The sequence below is a fragment of the Podarcis filfolensis genome (assembly GCF_964270895.1).
Source record: "Podarcis filfolensis genome assembly, chromosome: 11".
Classification (NCBI taxonomy): domain Eukaryota; kingdom Metazoa; phylum Chordata; class Lepidosauria; order Squamata; family Lacertidae; genus Podarcis; species Podarcis filfolensis.
This window is the reverse complement of record NC_139613.1, coordinates 8,110,259-8,134,557: the sequence shown is the minus strand read 5'-3', so window position 1 is coordinate 8,134,557 and position 24,299 is coordinate 8,110,259. Positions and strand designations below refer to the sequence as shown.

The 24,299-nt window shown below is 46.1% G+C and overlaps 1 long non-coding RNA gene across 1 annotated transcript; it reads right to left on the bottom strand.

Moving 5' to 3' along the window:
* Positions 1-12,408: 12,408 nt before the first annotated feature.
* Positions 12,409-24,017, bottom strand: LOC310744517. The gene is made up of 2 exons (XR_014539593.1): positions 23,570-24,017; positions 12,409-12,545 (listed from the first exon to the last, which is right to left on the bottom strand). It is a non-coding gene; the product is annotated as an uncharacterized lncRNA (long non-coding RNA).
* Between the last annotated feature and the right edge of the window lie 282 nt (positions 24,018-24,299).

Sequence of the window (24,299 nt, the reverse complement as noted above, 5' to 3'; positions counted from 1 at the left end):
CCTATGGGAAACGGGCAGTTTTCTTGCTCTAAAACTCATTTGCGTTTTTTTTCAAACCTCCTCGATTTCTCAAAAGTTTCATTTTTAATTTTGCTTTTCATCTCAGATTTAAGTGCATTGATACATGGAGCCATTTCCTTGTTAGCCTATTCTGCTGTCTCCCCCAGAGGCTATATACTTGGCAGATGGATGCATTGTTTTTAATTAGATTTTTTTCCCCATTGCGTGGAAAAATAATTATTATTCTTGGCTTTTAGGAGACGGTATTTGTTATTGTTGTTCTTTTAATGATCACTCCTCCTGGTGTTATTTCATTTTCCAATTACAATGTGTATGTATGCTCAGTCCTGCCGTTGCTTCCAAAAAGGGATTGTAAGCATTCACAGGCCCAAACGATTCCCCAAACATTTGTCTTATGGCTTGGGTGTTATTATTTTTGTGTGTTTGTCTCTCACACTTGGTTTCTCCCCCCTTTTACTTCCTTTAAACTGTGAATGGGTCGTAAGTTGTTCGGGATATTTCTGTTTTCTTGAAGCTGCTCAGCAAAATTGCTCTAAGTGGTTTTGGACTACAATTCCCAGGGACATACCAGCTGGGGGTGATAGAAGCCGTAGCCCAATACACCTGTAGGACACCAGAATTTGATTTAGGGCACTTTGGAGAGATTCCAGTTTGACTCAGAACAGCCGCATATCTGTATGAAGTGGCCTGCTTCGGTTTGGGATTCAGGATTCATCTGTGTCCAATGCACAATGATGTAGGTATGTTTTATGTTTTGAAAATAAGGTACAGTGGTACCTCGGGTTACAGACGCTTCAGGTTACAGACTCTGCTAACCCAGAAATATTACCTCAGGTTAAGAACTTTGCTTCAGGATGAGAACAGAAATCGTGCTCTGGTGGCGCGGGGAAAGCAGGAAGCCCCATTAGCTAAAGTGGTGCTTCAGGTTAAGAGCAGTTTCAGGTTAAGAACAGACCTCCGGAACGAATTAAGTTCTTAACCCCAGGTACCACTGTACCATCCACCACAAGTGGATATGTGAATGGACTTTATTGGAAAGTATTGTGACTGAGGGGATGTGAGGCAGAATGCCAGCTGTAAAAGGTAAAAATGTACGGCTGGCCTGTAGAACCAAAATAAATTAAAAGGGTAAAGGACCCCTGGACGGTTAAGTCCAGTCAAAGGTGACTATGGGGTTGCGGCAGGAGCTGGGACAGAGCAACGGGAGCTCACCCTGTTGCGGGGATTTGAACCGCCAACCTTCTGATCGGCAAGCCCAAGAGGCTCAATGGTTTAGACCACAGCACCACTGTGGGTGTTACACCACTAATGGCCCATTCACACATGCAAGTTATCACTTGATGCTGCAGTCATCCATTGATGGACATGTATATGGTGCTCCCAGTTCAATAAAAGAATCCAGTGAACCATTCAGGATTTTTAACATCATGGAAAGCAAGAAGAATAAAGGACTCTGACAACAACTGATCAATTTTGTCATTTGCAAATACGTTATGAAATGCAAATTCACTTTGCATTTTAAAGGAGTGGGATTTCTAGCCTTCTGGTAATGCACAGCTTGAGAAACCCTTTCACTAGCTGACCTCTTTTAAAATGAGTCTTGCAGAACAAATAAAAATTTTCTGAGCAGCTGTGAGGGCTCTTTGGGGCTCTTTAAGACCAGATAGCTACATAGATCAAAGTGGGAAGCAGCATCCAAGGTTTATTCAAACTTAATTTGGAAACGAAGAGCACACATTTCGATATGTTCCCATTATCTGAAGTGTGGCTGCCAAAACTGAAGTCATTGACGATGCAAAGATCTCGATCTATGATTGAGGACTGGAATGTTTTGACACTGGAGCCAAGTAAACACTGGGAAAAGATGTTGGGTTTCTGAAATCCTGCCTCTTGCTGATTTACCTTTTTCTCCCCAGCCAGCCAGTGCTATGAGAAACAGTGAAAGAAAGATTTCTTTAAAGCAAAGGTGGCTAGTGGCCAGTGGCTCTCCAGATCATAGAGCTTGGACTCATAAATTGAAGGCACCAAGAGGATCATAAAGTCCAATCCCCTGCAATGCAAAAATATACAACTGTCTCTTACAGGGATCAAACCTACAACCTTGAGATTATCAGCACCATGGTTTAACCAACTGAGCTATCAATGTAGATGGACTTTGACTTTCATCACCCAGCGCCAACATAGTTCATAGTCACATCAGGTTTACTGCGTCAGTTTTCTTTTTTTCCTTTTTAAATAGTTTTTATTTGGTTTTACAAATTGATGTTCACATTCCAAATCACAAATAACAAACACATGAGATTCTTCCGAATCTTTAGACTCGCCCTCCCCTGCCGCCATGGGCTCTTTACTTAACCCTTTCAGCTGCATACTATGTTACTCTAATTTTCCAGTTCTCCATTATGTCCAAAGTCTTTGTTACATTACAAGAGTTATTTAAGACCTCCTAAAGATTACAACTGTTTACAGTGGTCTCTCAAATATAAATTCCCTCCATTCTTTGTTGAAGTTGTGTTCCTCCTGATTTCCCCGGTCACTTTTGCCATCTCAGCATAGTCCAACAACTCAGTCTGCCATTCTACTCTGGTAGGAACCTTATTGTCTTTCCAAATTTGGGCTACCAGCATCCTTGTTGCTGTTGTTTACTGCGTAAGTTTTCCTAATTATAACACTAGTGCCGATGAGTCCGAGTCTCACATTCTTTTTGTACTATTTATTTTTTCCATAACAAATCCCCGCTTGGTCATTAAGCTCACTGGGTGCCAGAGTTTCTGTGGGGATAACTGTGTATGAGGATAGAGAAAACCATGCCGGACACCTTGGGCTCCTTGGAAGAAAAGTTGGAGTATAAATGCAATAAATGAATAACTTTAAAGATGAGGAACTGCAGTCCATCAGAGAAACTGAAAAGGAATGCTTAATCTGCGGCAAGCGGTACAGTTTGTAGGTGGGTTAGAAACATGGTAAAACAAACAAACATTCTTTCACCTTTGGTGGATGTGCCCAAGAATCAAGGCTTTCTGGGAGATGATATATAATGAAATGAAAAAGGTATTTAAATATACCTTCCTGAAGAAACCAGAGGCCTTCCTTCTGGGCATTGTCAGCCAATTGGTGTCAAAGAAGGACAGAACTTTTTTTACGTACGCTACAACAGCAGCAAGAATACTTATTGCAAAGTATTGGAAGACACAAGATTTACCCACTTTGGAAGAATGGCAGATGAAGGTGATGGACTATATGGGATTGGCAGAAATGACTGGCAGAATCCGAGACCAGGGAGAAGAGTTGGTGGAAGAAGATTGGAAGAAATTTAAAGATTATCTACAGAAATATTGTAAAATTAACGAATGTTAGAATGATGTTGGATAGAAATTAAGTGGTTTCCAGCTGTAATGCTTTAAGAGAATATGAAAAAAGGGTTATAAATAGGTAAAAACATGATGGTAAGGATTTGCTGAACTAACAATTTGAGGTGGAATACAAAAAAGGGAGGTATGAGGAGGTCTGGGAAACAGGCTAAAGGAAAATAAGCAATGGAAAATTGGTGTGTTTTTAATTATTTTTATTTTGTATTTTTGTTATTGTTATTTTTTTCATTTTATTGTAATACTTTAAAAAAATCTTAATAAAAAACAAACAAACATTCTAATGCTCACTCTAATGTGCTATTGTTATGCTGATCAGAATAGAGAGAGACATGGATAGAAGGAGGAAGGGGTGATTTAGATGTGCCCAGGGCAGCAGCAAACCTTGAACATATCATTCCAGGGAGAAACTTGCTTGGTCCCACAGCTCCATTAGGGGATGTGTGAGTCCCGGGTTGCAGCCGAGTTGAGCAGGAAGACGATGGAGGTGCTGCAGTTATGGTTGATTTGTTGCCAAGTCGCTTCTGATTTTGGAGGGCAGCATATTTGAATATATTTATCAAGCCGGGCTCACATTGCGAATTCTAATCCATTACGAAGGTGCCGGGGGGAGCGGATGGATGGCTGTTGATATTGTTACACATTCAAGAGTAGAAAATATGTTAAATATGGTGCTGCTGACAAGGTGACCTGCATTACTGTTCAGGCCGAAGGTGCCTCATTGCAAAGGTTTGCATCCACATGTTATCAGAGGGTTTTCATCCATTGTTCTGAAGTCTTAAAAAAACAAAACATGCTCTGCCTTCACCATTTCACTAACTTTGAGGGGTTCCTATAGGATCTAATGAAGCTGGCATCATGAGTGATCATGACATTTTACCATTGTACTGTGAAGAGTGTATTAACTTATGGTCTGTGTGTGTGGTTTGGGAGCTGCACGGTCAGGGGAAAAACAATGCTGTCCAGGGTTGTAAAGACTGTGGAGAGAATAATTGGGTGCACGCTTCCCACCTTGGATCAAATCTACACTTCCAGGTGCCATAAGAAAGCTGCAGAGATAGTGCAGGATGGTGCGCACCCTGGAAATGATCTCTTTCAGCTTCTGCCTTCTGGAAGAAGGTACAGGGTTATAAAGACTAGGACTAGCCACCTGAGAAACAGTTTCTATCCAAAGGCGATTTTGGTTTTAAACGCAGTGTAAGGTCCCTGCTCCTGCCAACCTAGCAGTTCAAAAGCATGCAGTGCAAGTAGATAAATAGGTACCACTCCGGCGGGAAGGTAAACGGCATTTCCGTGCTCTGCTCTGGTTCACCAGAAGCAGCTTAGTCATGCTGGCCACATGAGCCGAAAGCTGTACGCCGGCTCCCTTGGCCAATAAAGCGAGATGAGCACTGCAACCCTAGAGTCATCCGCGACTGGACCTAACAGTCAGGGGTCCTTTTACCTAAGGTAGTCTCTATGGGAGTATGTTGTATTTAATTATGGGGTTTCAGAGTTTTTAGGGGGCTAACCAGGTTGGGATAGCTGGGATAGCAGGCTTGTTGGTTTTGGAATGTCTGATGTAGATTTTTTCAATTTTGTTGTTCCGTATGGGACAATGACAATAAAGATTATCGTATTGTATCTGAGAAATAGGGAAATGATCTGGATTAATGCAAATGCTGGTATGCTTAGGTCAGGGGCGCCGACTTGCCCCACATTGAGGGGTTGCGGTCTTGTGACATGGGGCGAGTGAAGCAAAGATCACCTGTGTGCTGATTGTAGGAGATCATTGCTTCACTTGTCCAAGCCTCAGCCCAACACCTGGGCTGCCGGGCTGCCAGTCTACGGCTGGGATAAGCAAGCTTGCAGATCTGCTTCCACACTTGTCCCAGCTGCTGCCTGGCTCCTGGGCTGCCTGGTGAAGGCTGGGGCTGGGGCACATGAAGAGGTGTGGGGCAGCGGCAGGGGGTCATGACCCCCTCAATATGGGGGGCCGCTGCCAAAATATATCAGGGGAGCTGAAGCCCCCTCTGCCCCATATACCTGGCATTGCTGGCTTAGCTGCCTGCATGATTTTGCCGTTCCCACCATTTTGGAGGGGAGAAATTTGTCACACCCCTCCTCCCTTGGAAGAAGAAGAGAGATGGGAGAATGTTATGGCCTGAGGGTGATTTCACCCAATGGGGAGAGGTGGTGACAGGCTATTTAACCTTACTCCACCCCACACTCTTCCCTCTTCTATTTTCGGCACCCCCCCACCCTCTACCCATTTGCAGTGTGGCTCTGGGACGCGGGTGGCACTGTGGTCTCAACCTCTGAGCCTCTTGAACTTGCCGATCAGAAGGTTGGCAGTTCGAATCTGCGTGTTGGGGTGAGCTCCCGTTGTTCTATTCCAGCACCTGCCAACCTAGCAGTGCAAGTAGATAAATAGGTACCACTGCAGCAGGAAGGTAAACGGCGTTTCCGTGCGCTCTGGTTTCCATCACAGTGTCCAGTTATGCCAGGAGCAGTTTAGTCCTGCTGGCCACATGACCTGGAAAGCTGTCTGTGGACAAACGTTGGCTCCCTCAGCCTGAAAGCGAGATGAGCGCCGCAACTCCAGAGTCGCCTTTGACTGGACTTAACCGTCCAGGGGTCCTTTACCTTTTTAATTTATTTTGGTTCTACAGGCCAGCCGTACGTTTTCCAGGGACTGAGTAGGAATTTGGCTCATTGGCATGTGGACTGGGCAGGTGAGAAGATTTCGAAAAGAATGAAACACTTACCTGAGACAGTGTTGGGTTGTGGGCACCCCTTAGTCACTGTGGTCAGGCATGGTCTGTGGGTGCTGTGGGGTGCCCTTTGGCCTGACAGACACATCGGGGTGAACGTTGGCCGACGGGGCTACGGTGTGCCTGTTGGGCTCTTATACCCGAGGCCCACATAGCAGGGAGGGAGGAATTTAATAATAATAATAATAATAATAATAATAATAATAATAATAATTTTTATTTATACTCCGCCCTCCCAGGCCAGAGCCGGGCTCAGGGTGGCTAACACCAGTAAAATTCCAGTAAAAACATAATGGGGGGGGGGAGAAACCAATTTAAAAGACAGGTTAAAATGCAATTGAAAATGCAGCCTCATTTTATTTTTTTTTAAATGAATATTTATTAAATTTTCCAATTTTAAATAAAGACAAAACGAAAAAGAAAAAGAAAAGAATTAAAAACAATTCAATATCAATAACAATTTTCAATCACATGTTTCTTTGACTTCCTCATACCTCCCCTTCTTGTTCTCTAGTTCAATTTGTTAGTTCAGCAAATCCTAATCTCTTAACATTCCTTTTAAAATATCACCTTATTTTCCACTCAACTTTTTCAAATTTAGTAACAAAGACAATTATAATCCCCATTATCTTTATCTTAACAGCTGGAGACCACCAAAGTTCAAACCAACATCTTTTCAAAGTTCATTAGTTTTATAATATTTCTGTAGGTATTCCTTAAATTTCTTCCAATCTTCTTCTGCTGACTTTTCTCCCTGGTCGCGGATTCTGCCGGTCATTTCTGCTAATCCCATACAGTCAATCAACTTCATCTGCCATTCTTCCAGAGTGGGTAAATCTTGAGTCTTCCAGTGCTTTGCTATAAGTATTCTTGCTGCTGTTGTAGCATACATAAAAAAGATTCTATCCTTCTTTGGCACCAAATGGCCGACTATACCCAAGAGAAAAGCCTCTGGTTTTTTTCAGGAAAGTATACTTGAATATCTTTTTCATTTCATTATAAATCATTTCCCAAAAGGCCTTAATCTTTGGGCACGTCCACCATAGGTGAAAAAATGTACCTTCCACTTCCTTACATTTCCAGCATTTATTATCGGGCAAATGATATATTTTTGCGAGCTTGACTGGGGTTATGTATATCATTTTCATAATATTCTCTCTTAAGGCATTACATGCCGTGAATTTCATACCTGTGGTCCATAACTGTTCCCAATCAGCAAACATAATGTTATGTCCAAGATCTTGTGCCCATTTAATCATGGCTGACTTAACCGTTTCATCCTGTGTATTCCATTTCAACAGCAAGTTATACATTTTTGACATGATTTTAGTTTTAGGTTCTAGCACTTAAAATGCAGCCTCATTTTAAAAGTAGCCCATAGATCAAAATCATAAGGGGGAGGGGGAACATAAGAATCAGACTGAGTCCAAAACAAAGGCCAGGCAGAACAGCTCTATCTTGCAGGCCCTGTGGAAAGATGTCAAGTCCCACAGGGCCCTAGTCTCTTGTGACAGAGCGTTCCACCAAGTCGGGGCCACTACTGAAAAGGCCCTGGCCCTAGTTGAGACCAATCTAACCACCTTGCGACTTGGGACCTCCAAAGTGTTGTCATTTGTGGACCTTAAGGTCCTTTGTGGGGCATACCAGGAGAGGTGGTCCTGTAGGTTTCATTTAAGGAAACCTTGCTGCAGGCACACAGTGTGTGGCTCTTAACTTGCCCAGGTGATGCAAATAGAAATTATCCCTGCCTATTAATGAACACCTGCCTAGACCTAAGTTGATTTGGTTACATTGGCTGCATCTGACTAGTTAATTTGTTTTGCAGATCCTCAAGTTGTTATATGTTAATAAATATAAACTATTTATCCACATGTACTGCTCCCCCCCCCCAGCAACAGTGTGGCCTAATGGTTGGAGTTGTGGAAGGGGACCTGGGAGTGCAGAGCGTGATTCTCCTCTCAGCTAGGAAGTTCATTGGGTGACCAGTGGCCTGCTCTTAGTCTAACCTACCTCATAGGGTGGTTGTGAGGATAAAACAGGAAGGAGGAGACGTATGTGTGCCACCTTCAGTTTCTTGGAGGAAAAAGTGGGATGCAAATGTAAAATAATAATTAAATGCCCTATACTTGGACAGGTTTTGTCTTGAAAGGCGACATGCAAGAAATAAATGTGTGGATGGAGCAAGAACAACAGTTTTAAATTGCTAAATTGCCTTGGCTGAGAACGCCAGCTTTCAGGCAGATTTCAGATCAGTTTTCATTTCCCCCCAGGTCCTGCTACAAATGTTGTTTCTGAATGGCAAAGCCTGGAATCACCTCTGGAAAGATCAAGGGAAATCGGATCTTAACAGCTCTAAAGGACACCACACGTAAGAAGAATTCTCATCAAATATTAAGTTCACAAATGGGTCTTGCTGTATTTTTTTTTACACTGACAGCCTCAGTTTTCTTCCTGAAATTAAACATGCATGCACAGAGCTGCTCACTAATCTGAGGTGTGTGTGTGTGTGTGTGTGTGTGTGTGTGTGTGGATATCCTATCAAGTGGAAGGAATGAGCAGCGGAGTGGTATAGAGAAATCTCAGTGGATTCCACAGATATAATGGGTACTTCCCTACTCTCCAGCATTTCTCCAATGAAAATAGCGATGTCCCATTCCAGAATGATGATTTTACTATTTACATCCAGCCCATCTGACCATAGCTGTCAACTTTCCCCTTTTCTTGCCAGGAATCCTATTCAGAATAAGGGAATTCCCTTATTGCCCTAACCTCCGCGGGGCATACCAGGAGAGGCGGTCCCGTAGGTACGAGGGTCCTAGGCCGCATAGGGCTTTAAAGGTCAAAACCAGCACCTTAAACCTGACCCCGTACCCCACCGGGAGCCAGTGCAGCTGGAAAAGCACTGGATGAATGTGATCCCGTGGCAAGGACCCCGTAAGGAGTAGTGCTGTGGGGACAACATTCTCCTTTCCAGGGCAATGAATAAACATCTACCCATGAGGCAAGGTTAGGCAACCACCTCAACCACCCAGTGGCAGAACATATGCCCACGCTGCGCAGGGTGGGCACACTCCCAAGGGGGGCGTGGCATGGAGGGTGCCCTCCCAGGCATGGGATAGCTGCTCGAGTGCCCGGAGAGTTGTGCGTGCCCTGCAGACGGGGGCGGAGCGAGCCACCCATGGCGGACATTCGGCGTGCCACCCGCCCACAACTCCCAAGCCTCCCCCAAGCTGTCAAAATGAAGGGGAAAGGGGGTGTGCTGGTCCCGTGGGTTACTTGACAGGCGAGGTCCAAGTCCAGTCCGTGGTCAAAGGTGCAACATGGAGGCAGTCCGTAGTAGCAGGAGCTGGGTGCAGGGCAGGGAGTCGGGTGAAGTCAGGAACAGGCTTGCAAGCAGGGAGCCAGGGCAGGTCAGGAGCTCAGGCAGGAGAGCAGGACAGGGTTCAGGCAGGAACTAGCAACCAAAAATGTTGCTCCCGCAACTTCGGACTGGGGCTGGCCAGCTTTTATCTGCCCCGAGGCATAGGGCGGCCCCAATCCTCTGGTGACTTGCCTCTCCTGGCCTGGAGGTGAGCACTCCTCCTGCGGGAACTTAGTTCCCTCCGCCTCTCTGCCCTGAGCCTCTGCAGCTCAGGAGAGGCTGGAGGGTGACCGGACCCAGAGGCAACCTCAGCTTCCTCTGACGGGGCTGAGAGTGGAGCACCTGCAGGCAACGGGTCCTCCATCACCTCAGGAGCCAGAGCAGACTCAGCTGATGCCTGCTTCTAAGGATCCAGCACAGGTGAGGACCCTTCAGGCTCATGCCCCAGCCCTGGCTCAGCTGTTTCTGGAGGTGGAGAATCCTGTGCAGGCTGGGATCCCTCAGGTTCAGCACCCGAGTCCGAATCCCAGGTCATCACAGGGGGGATGCTGTCAGCAAAGCAGTGCAGCTCCCCCCTTACCCCAACGGCTCGGGGTAGGCTTGGGAGTCATGGGCGGGTGGTGTGCTGAATGTCACCCCCTCAGTGAGGGCACCCAGGGCAGTCTGCCCCCACCGCCCCCCTTCCTACGCCCCTGCAGATCACAATATTGATTTTTCTTCCCCCTTGTTCCTTTAGATCGCCAACCTTTGACCCTCCACATATTTTGGACTACAATTCCCATCATCCCCGACCATTGGTCCTGTTAGCTAGGGATCATGGGAGTTGTAGGCCAAAACATCTGGAGGGCCGCAGGTTGGGGATGCCTGCTTTAGATCTTCCCTCATTTTTTCTTCCTTTAGGATAGGGAGACCAGCTTGTGACATGCAGCTTCGAAATCCATTTTTGGGTCTTTGTGTTCCCTGAGTGCTCAAAGATGCTTCAGACGAACACCCAGTCCTCTCTACTGCTGCCATCCCATAACGCAGCTGCGAGGAAGACCCATTGAGCTCCGTGGGGCTTACTTCTGAGTAGACCCGTCGAGGATGGCACTGATTGCCTGTTCTTTGTTGACGCTTCCACAGCAAGCCTTCTTCCGTGCTTTTCCCGCAGAGCAAGGTTAGGTCTGCATCGGAAGCAGTGATAGACAAGGGACAGGCCTTGTGGATTGTACAACAGCGCAGATTCCAATCTGAACATCACGGAGCAATTGGTGATCACAGAAGGTGTGCAGAATCTAAAGTGTGAAAAATGGCCTTTTGCGAAATGTCAGCTGGTAATAATGCAATGTGGCGTATCAGGGAACGTGTGTGTGTGTGTGTGTGTGTGTGTGTGTGTAAGACTCTGCAGGTGCCTGATAAAAGGCAATGTACACAAGTTTTGAAATATTCAACAGATCACCTCTTGAAAAAGACTACTGGTATTTGAGGGGAGAGTAAGAGAAAATTCCACCATTATATTGGACTTGAGCTTGTTAGTCTAAAGGGGCACCTATGTTTTCTGGACTGGAGATATGGGTACAAGTGGATGGATTTGGATTCTAAGCCTACATGGTGGAGCTAGTTTCTCATAGCTGTCTCATGTATAAGAGAGCGGGGCAGAATATGGGGGGTGGGCAGCCAGAGCTTGTGGGTTTAGTGGGAAGCCACCAAGTTTATTTTCCCCTGTCTGTTAGTCTCCACACTGTCATCTATTGCTTATACCCAACAGCAAGTAGTCCCAGCTGCTTTTGGCACCCAACACCCAACATCTAAGCCAGGCATAGGCAAATTTGGCCCTCCAGATGCTTTGAGACTACAATTCCCATCACCCCTGACCACTGGTCCTGTTAGCTAGGCATGATGGGAGTTGTAGTCCCAAAACATCTGGAGGGCCGAGTTTGCCTATGCCTGATCTAAGCCTATGGCCATTGCACCACTTTGTGGTTGCTAATTCCACACACTGATCATGTGAAGAAGTTGCCTACCCCACCAATTTCTACAGCCTCTAAAAAGTAGTCTATAAAACTCTAGCAATAAGTGGATACCAACTGTTTCCTCCAACTATCCAATATAGAATCAAACAATCACCAAAATTCAATGGTTTGACCCATTTCCTTGGTTCCAATGGCAAATAACTCCTCTGGAAGATGGGAATCCAGGGCTTCCCCTACCTCCATAATCCCTGAGGCATCGAGTCACGTACACCTCACCCCTTCCCAGAAAGTGGGGAAAAGATAACAATGGACCAGACAAATATCCATTGATGGAGCTTGCTGAAGCCAGGTGTTCACAAAGCCCATCTTCAGGAAAGCCCAGAGGGCAAGGATAGGTGTAAATAGTTTAATAGTTCTCTTGGTGGTGGGTACTTAGAAGGTGTCAGGAACTGAATCTGATAACAGGGATGAAAGATGGACCACGCAATATCCCCTCCTTCTTGGTGACACATTGGCGATGTATGAATGATGTATCTGGAAATGGATTATGGGAAGGGGGGGGAGGTCTTAAAAGTCCACGCAACCCCATGCTCAAGGTTGCTACTCCATGTGTGTTTGAACCTCGTTGCAACAATAAAGATCAGGTCTACTGACCGCTGATTTGCTTCTTTACTTGGCTGGAGAATCCTTCTTTTGCTGAGTTGGGGAGTGGAGTAAATATGCACCCAGAATTTTTCTGACACAGTATATAAGATTCTGGTCCCTGCGAGAAGGCTCTTGTCAAAAGAGTTTCCTGCAGAATTCATCTCTGTGCGAAGGGTGCTTAGATGTCAGATGAAGGACAGGGAGGACAATGGGGAGAGAGAGGAGTCTTTTTTCCTGGAGAAGGCCAAGACAACACTATATCCATACAAAAATAAAAAAGGAAGCAGAGATAACACAGATTTTTTCCCCTTTCTTTACAAGCCTTGAGGGCTTAGCTTCCTGGTCGTTTACATCCTCAGCTGTCAGAGCTTTTCCATGCATGATTTATGGGTGCATAATAAAGACGTTGTGAGTCAGGAACTGATCTTGGATTTCCCCAGCAGCACTGAAACGGAAAGTCAAAAAACAGAAAAAGATAATCACACCGTGCGCTCGGCATCGGTAATGATGGACAACACATTAGAACAGAAACATAGCTTTCAGTTTTGTCCCATACTGCCGAAAGGAAAGAGAGGGGGGGGATAGGTTTGGGTCGATTATGGAAGATGCCGCTTCTGATGTTTGGAGGATTGTTTTATTTAGTTTGTAATTTTTAAAATACTGTTTCACAGAATAAGAACGGGCCAGCAGCCAGCCAGCCAGGCATTAAGGGCTTCTGGGGTTCAGAAGGGCCCATTCTGTTTATGTTTTATGGATCTATAGTCTGGGGCTTTGCATTTTGGGTAATTTAAGATGCTGGACAGGCACCACAGCTAAGCACCCAATCAAGAGTGGCACTGCCACTAGAATGGCTGCCTGGCAACCCGGCAGTGAGGTTAGCAAGGGGGTGTTGCTGCTGTTAGAATTCCTGCTCCACGATTGCAGTCATGGGATTGTTGTCTATCACATGATGGTGTACGTTTTGACTCCACAGAGTGGGAAGTGGCGGAGACAGGATGTTTGTGTTACTGTGTTCCATGAAGTGGGACTATAGTCCTTTGTTCTTTCTGATGCTAGAGAGAGAGGGAGCCATGTTGCAGTGCTCCGTGTGTGTTTATATGTAAATAAAGTAGATTAGCCCAAATGCTGAGTTGCCGAGGTCTGTTATGCAAGCTGCGAAGACTCTGCGGATCCCTAAGTGTGCCGGTGTCTGTTGGCATCGGTCACTGTGATGTTCAGGTTGAAGAAAGCTTTTGAAGCTCCCGAACAATCAACCAGGAGGGAGGGAACATGCCAGTTGGGCATATGTTTCTGCCAGGGTCCTACTCGAGAGTAGGACGAGCTCCTGACAGCTGCTACCATGGCTGTGGGTACACACAGTGCAACTGGTACACACCTGGTGGAATGCAACCTCCTCAAACCTGGTACCCTCCATATGTTTTTGACTACAAGTCCTATCAGGCCCAAATTGTCTGGCCAATGGTCAGGAATGATATGAGTTGTAATTCAAAAAACCTCGGTGGGCATCACATTGAGTATCCCGGCTCAGATTGTTGGGATGTGTCCAAAGGAACGGAGGCAATTTGCAGGCCCCCAGCTGGCTCCAGCTCACCGGCCGGCAGCCGGATGAACTCCGGTCCTTTGGAACAGCATCAAACGTTGACTCACAGCTTCAGAAGCCTTCAGAAACTTGAGCATGCCTTAACCAGCAGAGTGAATAACACACAACAGAAGTGGCAGACAGAGGCATATGTAAAGCATATTTACAAGCAGTTTATTCAGCACAAAGGAAAAACATGTCTGCTCTCCTTCATGCCTAAGAGCAGGAAGCATAAGGCAAAAGCTATACACAAATGGAAGTTCCCAGCAAGCTGTACTGGGGAGTAAACAGACATGTGACATACAACAATCATGTCTGTTCCTTTTAAGGTGGAACGGAACATCAGGTGGGATTGGTGGGATTGAGGGGGCAACTCCCATCTCTTGCGGGGGTGCAATTAGTGCCAGCATCGTCCGTTAAGAGTTTGGGTGTAATCTTCGATACCTCCCTCTCTATGGAGGCGCAGATTACAGCTATAACAAAGGCGGCATTTTTTCATCTCCGCCAAGCTAAACAGTTGGCTCCTTATCTCTCTTGCCCTGACCTAGCCACTGTGATCCACGTGACGGTCACCTCCAGACTGGATTATTGTAACTCGCTCTACTTGGGGCTGCCCTTGAGACTGAGACTTGAGACTCCAGCGGGTGCAGAATGCCGCGGCGAGACTCCTTATGGGGTTTTCACTGCGAGACCACATTCATCCGGTACTATACCAGCTGCACTGGCTCCCAGTGGAGTACAGGATCAGGTTTAAGGTGCTGGTTTTAACCTTTAAAGCCCTATACGGCCTAGGACCCTCGTATCTACGGGACCGCCTCTCCTGGTATGTCCCACAGAGAAATTTACGGTCTGCAAATAAAAACATCCTGAAGATCCCAGGCCACAGGGAGGTTAGGCTGGCCTCAACTAGAGCCAGGGCTTTCTCGGCCGCGGCTCCAATCTGGTGGAACGCTCTGTCACAAGAGACTAGGGCCCTGCGGGACCTGACATCTTTCCGCAGGGCCTGCAAGACAGAGCTGTTCCACCAGGCCTTTGGTCAGGGCGTAGCCTGACCCCCTCCTCTGGCAATCTGCACAGAATTTTGCTTAATGGTTGCCATAAATTTGATTTTAATTTGATTTTAATTAATTTTATAATGAATGTTTTTAAAATGTTGGATTATTTTGATTGTTGTTAGCCGCCCTGAGCCCAGCTTCAGCTGGGGAGGGCGGGATATAAATAAAATTTATTATTATTATTATTATCAATATCCTAACACAGATATGAAGGGCAGAGGCGGAGCTAGCTGCTCCGGCAGCAGGAGTGGTGCACATGCTGTGTACCCGGAGATGGGGTAAGTGTCCCAGGGGGGCACCACGGTGAGAATCCCAGGAGGTGAGATGTCCATGGGGGTGGAGCAAGCTGCCCATTGCGGACTGCTTCCTGGGGGGGAGGGAACAGCACCGCTTTGCCAGCAGCCTTCCTCCCTTCCCTCTTCCTTTTGACAGCTCGGGGGAGGTTCCCCCCCAGAAAGCAGCCCAGGAATGTATGGGGGGGACAGTGTGCTGCCTGCCCCTGACTTCCAAGTCTCCCCCAAGCTGTCAAAACGAAGGGGGTGTGGCAATCACACAGGGTCCCCGGACGTTTCACCGTCTATTGATCCCTGTGCCACCACTTTATTTCTCGCTGCCACCACCCAGGCCCTACCTGGGACAATACTGAGTCCAGTCAGATTTAAATGGGAACATAAACTTCTGTTTATTTATTGCAGTTTAACAAGCTTGTGGTTTCATAAACGGTATGGGTCAATTACAATCATAGGGTGCCTGTCCAGACCTATAACTTCCTCTACCTGCTCTCACTCACTAAACCACCTCTCAGATATTTACTCGTCTTCCTAGCTCCTAACTGTTCCTGACTCAACTTATTTTGCTACACTAACTCAACCTACCCACAGACTCTATCCCAATTCCCTACTGGGGAGGGTGGGGTATAAATAAAAATTATTATTATTATTATTATTATTATTATTATTATTATTATTAATTCACTCCCACTCCAACCAACCACCCAACTCCCAACGAACTCCTCCCTTCGTCCCTCCCAGAGCTGGTTTTATAGTCCCTCTGACTCCACCCCCCTGGGTTCTGATTGGGTAACTTGTTTAACTATTTCACCTCCAGCACTCTCAAATGTTAACGTCACGGGGGGAAGGACGACTGCAAGGTGGCGCAACTTTGCCCCTTCCCACGACGGCTCAGGGTAGGCTTTGGAGTCGCGGGCGGGTGGCTCGCCAAATGTCACCCTCCTCAGTTATGACACCCACGGCTGACTGCCCCCACCTCCCCTTCCGCCCCCCCTGATGAAGGGAGCAGATTATTCTTGATAGGATGGGTTACAATGAGTTGACATGGGCAACAGGAAAGCATTACCCTGTGCTTCTGACACATGTTACGATACAATACGATAATCTTTATTGTCATTGTCCCATACAGAACAACGAAATTGAAAAATCTACATCAGACATTCAAAACCCAACAAGCCTGCTACCCCAGCTATCCCAACCTGGTTAGCCCCCTAAAAACTCTGATACCCCAATTTTAAATACAATATACTCCCATACAGACTCCTTACACTGCGTTTAAAACCAAAATCACATTTGGGTAGAAACTGTTTCTCAGGCAGCTAGTCCTAGTCTTTATAACCCTGTACCTTCTTCCAGAAGGCAGAAGCTGAAAGAGATCATTTCATTTCCGGGGTGTGCACTATCCTGCGCTATCTCTGCAGCTTTCTTATGGCACCTGGAAGCATAGATTTGATCCAAGGTGGGAAGAGTGCACCCAATTATTCTCTCCGCAGTCTTTACAACCCTGGACAGCATTGTTTATCAAGCTATAAGGAATATCTCCTTCCTTGCATTCCATCTGGGTCCCCTTTGAATACCCTCCAAGTGTCCTGATTTTACAGGGTCAGTCCCAGAATGACAGAAGCCTTCCTGGTTTCTAGTTTGATCCCAGAATTTCCTGTTTTTTCTTTTTCTTTCCCTCTATGTCTCTAAGAACAATTAAAAGTGGTGCAGAGATTAGCCCCACCAGGCTCCTGTCCTTTTTGGAAACAGGAGCCATTGTGCTCTCTATGTGTAGGTCCTGTTTATACTGAGAATAAAACACTTGCCCCTAGTGAAGGAAATGGTGAAGTGGGAAATGGTGAATTTTGAAGGAAGGCGTCACCGATCCACTTTAAATTCTTTATTTGCAATGCTTCAGAAGCCAGCAATTTTTTTTAAGGAAATGTGGAGTGTTTATTCCTTTCTTGTAAATTGAGCCTTAAACTGTCTACTGAGAAATAAGTCCCACTGTATTCAAAGGAGCTTACTCCCAGGTGTTCTACCCGGACACTGAGGTCCAGTGCTGAGGGCCTTCTGGCGGTTCCCTCATTGCGAAAAGCCAAGCTACAGGGAACCAGGCAGAGGGCCTTTTTGGTAGTGGCACCCGCCCTGTGGAACGCCCTCCCACCAGATGTCAAAGAGAAGAACAACTACCAGACTTTTAGAAGACATCTGAAGGCAGCCTTGTTTAGGGAAGCTTTTAATGTTTGATGCATTACTGTATTTTAATATTGTGTTGGAAGCTGCCCAGAAGGGCTGGGGAAATGCAGCCAGATGGGTGGGTATAAATAATAATAATAATATATTATTATTATTATTATTATTATTATTATTATTATTAAAGACTGTGCAGCCTTACACTGCACTCATAAGAATAGGACTTACTTCAGTAGGATTGACTGAGTGCAATAGGATTTCATATCTGGTATGTTCCTGATCATCCTCACAGTTTCTACTACTGCTACTACTATCCGTCTTTTTATTTTTTGAATTATGCTAGTCCTGAATAATTTTAATATGGAGTAGGTGTTTTATTCCTCAATTTACTTGGCTTTTTTAAAAAGAGAGTTTCTCTCGAGATGGGTGTGTTTTAAAACGTTACCAAAAAATGAACTGTATTTAGCTTGTTATATGCAAAAAACCCCAAAACCCACACCTGCCTCTCTCTCTGTTTATCTCCAAAACTTCCGTATCACACGCCAAATCAAACAAGCGCGTCATTCATCTTTAATAGCTACCTTTGTGCCATATGGGTAGACAGCAGCTGCTTGTCAAGTGACCAAGAAATCAAAACTTGGCAGCAGAGCGGCTTACATCAGCATATGACTTTAAAATAAGACTTATATTTCAGGAGAAGCTGTTCCAAGCCACAGCAAAACTACTGGGCCAAATGCCTTGGGAATTTTTTTTTCTTTTGAGGTTCGAGATCCAAATGAACAAATCTGTCAATATACCGTATTTTTCGCCCCATAGGACGCACCAGCCCATAGGATGCACCTAGTTTTTTGGGGGGGAAATAAAGGGGAAAAAATTATTCCCCCCCAGGTGCTCTGCGCTAATCCCGAAGCTTGGGGCGTGCGGAGTTCAGCGCGCCCCAAGCTTCTGGCTGCCGGCAAGGTCTCTGCTAGCCCTGGGAGAGCCGCACGGCTCTCCCAAGGCTAGCGGAGCGCTGCGCTAATCCCGAAGTTTGGGGCGTGCGGAGCTCAGCGCGCCCCAAGCTTCTGGGTGCAGGCAAGCTCTCTGCTAGCCCTGGGAGAGCTGGGTCTCCCACGGCTAGCGGATAGCTTCCTGAAGCCTGGAGAGCGAGAGGGGTCGGTGCGCACCGACCCCCTCGCTCTCCAGGCTTCAGCGAAAGCCTGCAATCGCCCCATAGGACGCACACACATTTCCCCTTCATTTTTGGAGGGGGAAAAGTGTGTCCTATAGGGCGAAAAATACGGTAAGTTTCGTTTTCCAACCCCCCCCCCGAGCAATTCCATTTCGTCCCCTTTTCACACTGTTTGCGAACTTTTTTTTTTTAAAAAAAAATCTGCATGAAAAAGTGTATGCATTTTTGTGTGAATTTCAACATACACATTTTTGCAGGCAATTTTCTTTAACGCGACACACTTTTCTGCAAACTTCCCCCCCAAATATGCTTTTTTTTTTTTTTGGAGAATTGCATTGTGAAAATTCAGGAAGTGTGAATTTCAAACAATAGCGTCATTTTGGTATCATGCCACTTTAAACAGTCATGAATTCCCCCAAATTATCCCCCAAACTGTAGTTTGTTCAAGGTGCTGAGAGCTGTTTGGAGACCCTTGTTCTGCTCAGAGAGCTACAATTCTCAGAGTGGTTTAACAGTCAACCCCTCTTCCTGGGGAACTCTGGAAACTGTAGCTCTGTGAAGGAAACAAAAAGGTAAAGGGACCCCTGACCATTAGATTCAGTCGTGGCTGACTCTGGGGTTGAGGTGCTCATCTCGCTTTACTGGCCAAGGGAGCCGGCGTACAGCTTCCGGGTCATGTGGCCAGCATGACTAAGCCACTTCTGGCGAACCAGAGCAGCGCACGGAAACGCCATTTACCTTCCTGCAGGAGTGGTACCTATTTATCTACTTGCACTTTGACGTGCTTTCGAACTGCTAGGTTGGCAGGAGCAGGGACTGAGCAAGGGGAGCTCACCCCGTTGTGGGGATTCAAACCACCAACCTGATCAGCAAGTCCTAGGCTTTGTGGTTTAACCCACAGCACCACCCACATCCCTTGTTAAGGAAATAGGGGTCTCTTAATATATGGCCAATGCTCATGGGTGCTGGGAGCTGTAGTTCAGCATTATCTAGAAGCCACGGATTCTGAAACCCTAATACAACACTTTCATTAACAGGATGGGATGCCTTGAATCCGTCAGAGAAAAATGTTGTATAACAACAACAACAACTGGTCGTATCCATAGCAGTGACCAGAGGAGGAATGACCACTGGGAGGAGCTCAGAGAGAAGAAACGTTGTGGTGCGTCTGCAGCAGCATAACTGGACGCCTTCATCTGCCCCAGCTGCAACAAAACATGTCTCTCCCCTATCGGTCTCTATAGACACAGCAGGTGCTGCAACCACCTAAAGCTTGACTTCACCCCACAAAGGTACAATCTTCCATTGTCTCTGAAGACTGATGGATGCCAACGAATGCAACTCCCTAGCAGGGCTCATAACATAGGCCTCCAACAGTTTGAGGGAAGAGAGCAGCGAACCCGAAGACTGTGCCATAACTCAACTCAAGTCTATAGCAAAAAGTATTATAGACCTTCTACATTCTGTTGAGTGAGGCCCTAGACATCTGGCACTCTCCTGCCTATAAAAATACCTATCTTAGGGCTTCACCAGATGACCTCTTTAATGAGTATTTATCCCAATTTGCTTACACAAACTTGACACAGAGGTTAAACTATACCTGTTCTTTATTGGGCATTTGTTCTGTTTTGTTTGCAGGGAGATTATCATGCAATTCATCCTCAAATCATCCTTACTTGCTCATGTACTGGTTGCACATCTTCCCATTAATAATTTCTTCATCTCAAGCTTTTTGGTGCGTTTCCTTATCACTTTCCTAACTGCAAAAAGTAATTTAAAAATAAAAATAAAGGTTGATTTGTTGCAACAGAGTGCAATCGTAGAAACCTAAATTTCTGGTATGTTTTACTCTAAAATTTTATTCTTTAAATACATTTTGGTACTTTATCTTAGCCAAGAACTATATGGCAAAATTTGGAGAATGGTAGTTACGATCAGACCTGAAGATCAGTCGAGGAGGTGCAGATCAAATCAGTGCACTTCAGAATTCACAGAAATCAAATTCCTCAGGCGTCTCTAATGGAAAGGCAAGATTTTTGCAATATGCTTGATAGCTTTAATAGCAATTAGAGGCTGTAGCTGGAAAAGGTAGGCTCCAAAATAAACACAGTTGCTTACGCAGCCTTCCCACCTGAATACAAACACAGCCCTGTCTTCTCATAACACAGCTGTGTGGCATTTGTAGCATGAAAAACACACACACTGTGGTTTCTTTCACTGATTTGGGTTGACTCTGTGACAGTTTCTGAAGATGCTTCCTATACTTTTGGTGCAGCTGAAGAAGAAACTGGGCAGATCACAGGATTATACCGAACTTGATATCCCAGTCTTTAAAACCGCCTTTGCCAACCTGGTGCCCTTTGGACTAAAACAGTGATGGCTTCTTCCAAAGGATACAGGGATAGCTCAGTTCGTAGAGCATCTCAGAAGCCCCACATTGGGCAAAAGATTCCTGCATTGAAGGGGGTTGGACTAGATCAGGGGTGGCTAACTCCCAAGAGACTGTGATCTCGCAGAGTTAAAAACTGTCAGTGATCTACCCCTTTTGCTGAGCTTTGTTTAGGAAGGAAAGCCCTGTTTTGGGGGGTTCAGGACAAAGTTGTTGAGCTTTTCTTAGGGAGGGGGAGAGCCACATTTTTTTGGGGTGAAACAAAAATGTTGAGCTTTGTTTTAGGGGAGCCAAAGTTGTTGAGCTTCTTTGGGGGGAGTCAGTGATCTACCACGGATGTCCAATGATCTACTGGTAGATCATGATCTACCTGTTGGACATGCCTGGACTGACCCTCATGAGGATGACCCTCATGGTATCTTCCAAGTCTACAGTTCTGCTATTCTGTGGGAGCTGTGGTTTTTAAAAGGAGGGTTGAAAATGGCTATGAAGTACACTGGGTGACCTCGGACCACTCATTGTCTCTCACCATAACCAACCTCACAGGTTATTGTGAGGATAAAATGGGAAGAAGCAACGATTACCAGTGTTGAAGCAATGATTCTTCAACATCAACTTTGTTGGACTGGTCATGTTGTGCGGATGCCTGATTATTGTCTTCCAAAGCAACTACTCCATTCAGAACTTAAAAATGGAAAGCGTAATGCTGGTGGTCAACAAAAGAGGTTTAAAGACTGTCTCAAGGCAGTTACAGATAGGTAGCCGTGTGCATGCACACGAAAGCTCATACCAAGAACTAACTTAGTTGGTCTTTAAGGTGCTACTGGAAGGAAAAAAATTTTTTTGTTTTATCTCAAGGCAAATCTTAAAAAATGTAGTATAAACACCAACAATTGGGAAACACTTGCCTGCAAGTGCTCCAATTGGGGAACGGCCTTTATCAAAGGTGTCATGGGCTTTGAAGACACTCGAAATCAGGACGAAAGGGGAAAAAGTGCTAAGAGGAAGGCATGCTTGGCAAACCCTCACTGTGATCAACTCCCGCTTGGAAACCCATGAATGCCACTGGAACCACATTAGAGTAAGGTGGGATATAAATGCAATAATAGTAATATTGCCCTGTTTTAGTCCATGGAGTTTTCTTGGCAGGGATACTGGAGTAGCTTGCCGGTTCCTGCTCCAGGTGGATCACATTTAGTCAAAACACTCCACTATGACCTGTCCGTCTTAGGTGGTCCTGCATGGCATAGCTCATAGCTTCTCTGAGTTATTCAAGCGCCTTCGCCATGACAAGGCAGTGATCCATGAAGGAAGTGAGAGCTGGACCATAAGAAGAATTCATGCTTTTGCATTATGGTGCTGGAGGAGACTCTTGAGAGTCCCATGGACTGCAAGAAGATCAAACCTATCTATTCTGAAGGAAATCAGCCATGAGCGCTCACTGGAAGGACAGATCCTGAAGCTGAATAAAGCGAGATGAGCGCCAATAAAGCGAGATGAGCGCCGCAAACCTAGAGTCGGTCACGACTGGACCTAATGGTCAGGGGTCCCTTTACCCTTTACCTTTACTCCCCATTTAAGGAAACACACAGCCTGCCTTGTAGCCCAGATCTCTTCCATACGTGATCTGCACAATTCCTATTAATTATTCTGAGCGTCATGGGTCACTCACTTCCATCAGGATGGTTTGGCAATCCCAAATAGAGGAGGGAGGAGGAGGAGGAGAAGTGGGAGGCTGGCTGCAAGGAATGGAAAATGGAGCTCTGACCTTCATGACACCAGATGTTGGGGAGAAGCAGCTCTGCCAACTCTCTTGATTCCCCCTCCTGCAAAGTCACGTCAGGAATGGGGGAAGAACTGAGCAGGAGAAGGCAGCTGGAGTCATCGTGAAGTTGAGGCTCCAATACTTTGGCCACATCATGAGAAGAGAAGACTCCCTGGAAAAGACCCTGATGTTGGGAAAGATGGAGGGCACAAGGAGAAGGGGACGACAGAGGACGAGATGGTTGGACAGTGTTCTCGAAGCTACCAGCATGAGTTTGACCAAACTGTGGGAGGCAGTGGAAGACAGGAGTGCCTGGCATGCTCTGGTCCATGGGGTCATGAAGAGTCGGAAACGACTAAACAACAACGACAACAACAACAACAATATTGCCCTGAAGCAATTCCAGGACTTGACACAAACAGCCAATGGCATTTGCCTGAGCACACACACATTCAAAGTGTAGAAAGGGAACAGAAACAAGACCTGCCCCCAATTCCTCTGTGACCACTTGGCCCAGCCATTCAGCCCTCCAAACTTCTCATATTAAGTGGGAAATGTTCTTTCGGCATCTTTTACTTGCATTTACTTGCACACAAAAAGGATCCTCTGTGCAATCAGGGATCCTGGTTTACCATGATCCCTGATAGTGTGAGCTTTCTGCTTGCATTCCAGAAAATGTGAGAAAGAGATGACTGAAGACCTTCTCTCCTCCATCGCAAGAAGAGCAAGGCCGACAAGCACAGCTAAGGTACGGTGTGCACACCTGCCCACCGTTTGAGCTTTGCGTGGACAGGCGGAGTCCCCCAAACCCTAGGCGGCCCCCGTGTGGAATAACGACTCAAGACAACATGCTATGGGATTAAAATTAGCCACAACTGTATTATGTTTCAGATGTGGGTAGACCTTGGCTCAGGCATTGGGCGTTTATCCCTCCCAGTCCCCCGCCGGGGATCTGGGAACACCATTTAATGTGGGGAGCGGTCATTCTGGCCTGAACATGGCTGAAGTTGCCATAGAAACAGAGTGCTTTCATTAGCCCCACCCCTCCTGTGGGCAACAGACCTCCGAGCTGAGAAAGCCAGGCGCCAGAGACATGAATGAAGTGGACAGGCCTGAATGAAGTGGACAGTTCCCTGGCAACGCCCCATGAAAGGACTGTCCAGCTGTGACATCACCTAGCTCAGTTTGTTGGCGGACGCTTCCAGAAGGCAGGAAAATGCCGGATGAGATGATGTCATAGTGTTGCATGCCTTTTGTTTTTGTTTTTGTTTAAAAACTAAACATCACCAAGGGAGACTTTGATTGGCGGTCGTCAGGCATCCCTTGTAACTTCGAGTTAGGCCTGAAGCCAATCCCTGCCAGAGGCTTCGCCACTGTCTACATAAAATGGAATCACCCGTGTTCGAATTACAGAGCTGAACATGGCACTGCAACGTCTGAGGCGGTGGAGAATGGGTTGGGATTGCCAAGTGGAGGAGCATTAAATTCGAAACCCGTCCTTCTCTCTGGAAAGCATGCTGCTTCCCCGTTTCAACGCCTTTTCCCTCTCCACTTTCCTGAGGTTATTTTATTTTATTTTTTTGCAGAGGGGCGGGTTATGTAGAAATCTGAATTCCTCCGGGGTGGTGATTCTGTTGCAGAGAGGCAGAAAGGGGTTAACCAATCTGGGGGAAGAAAAGAAAAGATGGACTCTGCCAAGCTCCTCTCGATCTTTCCCGCTGATGGCAATTATCCAGAGGTTGGCAGCCAGCCCAGAAGCCTGCAGCTCTACA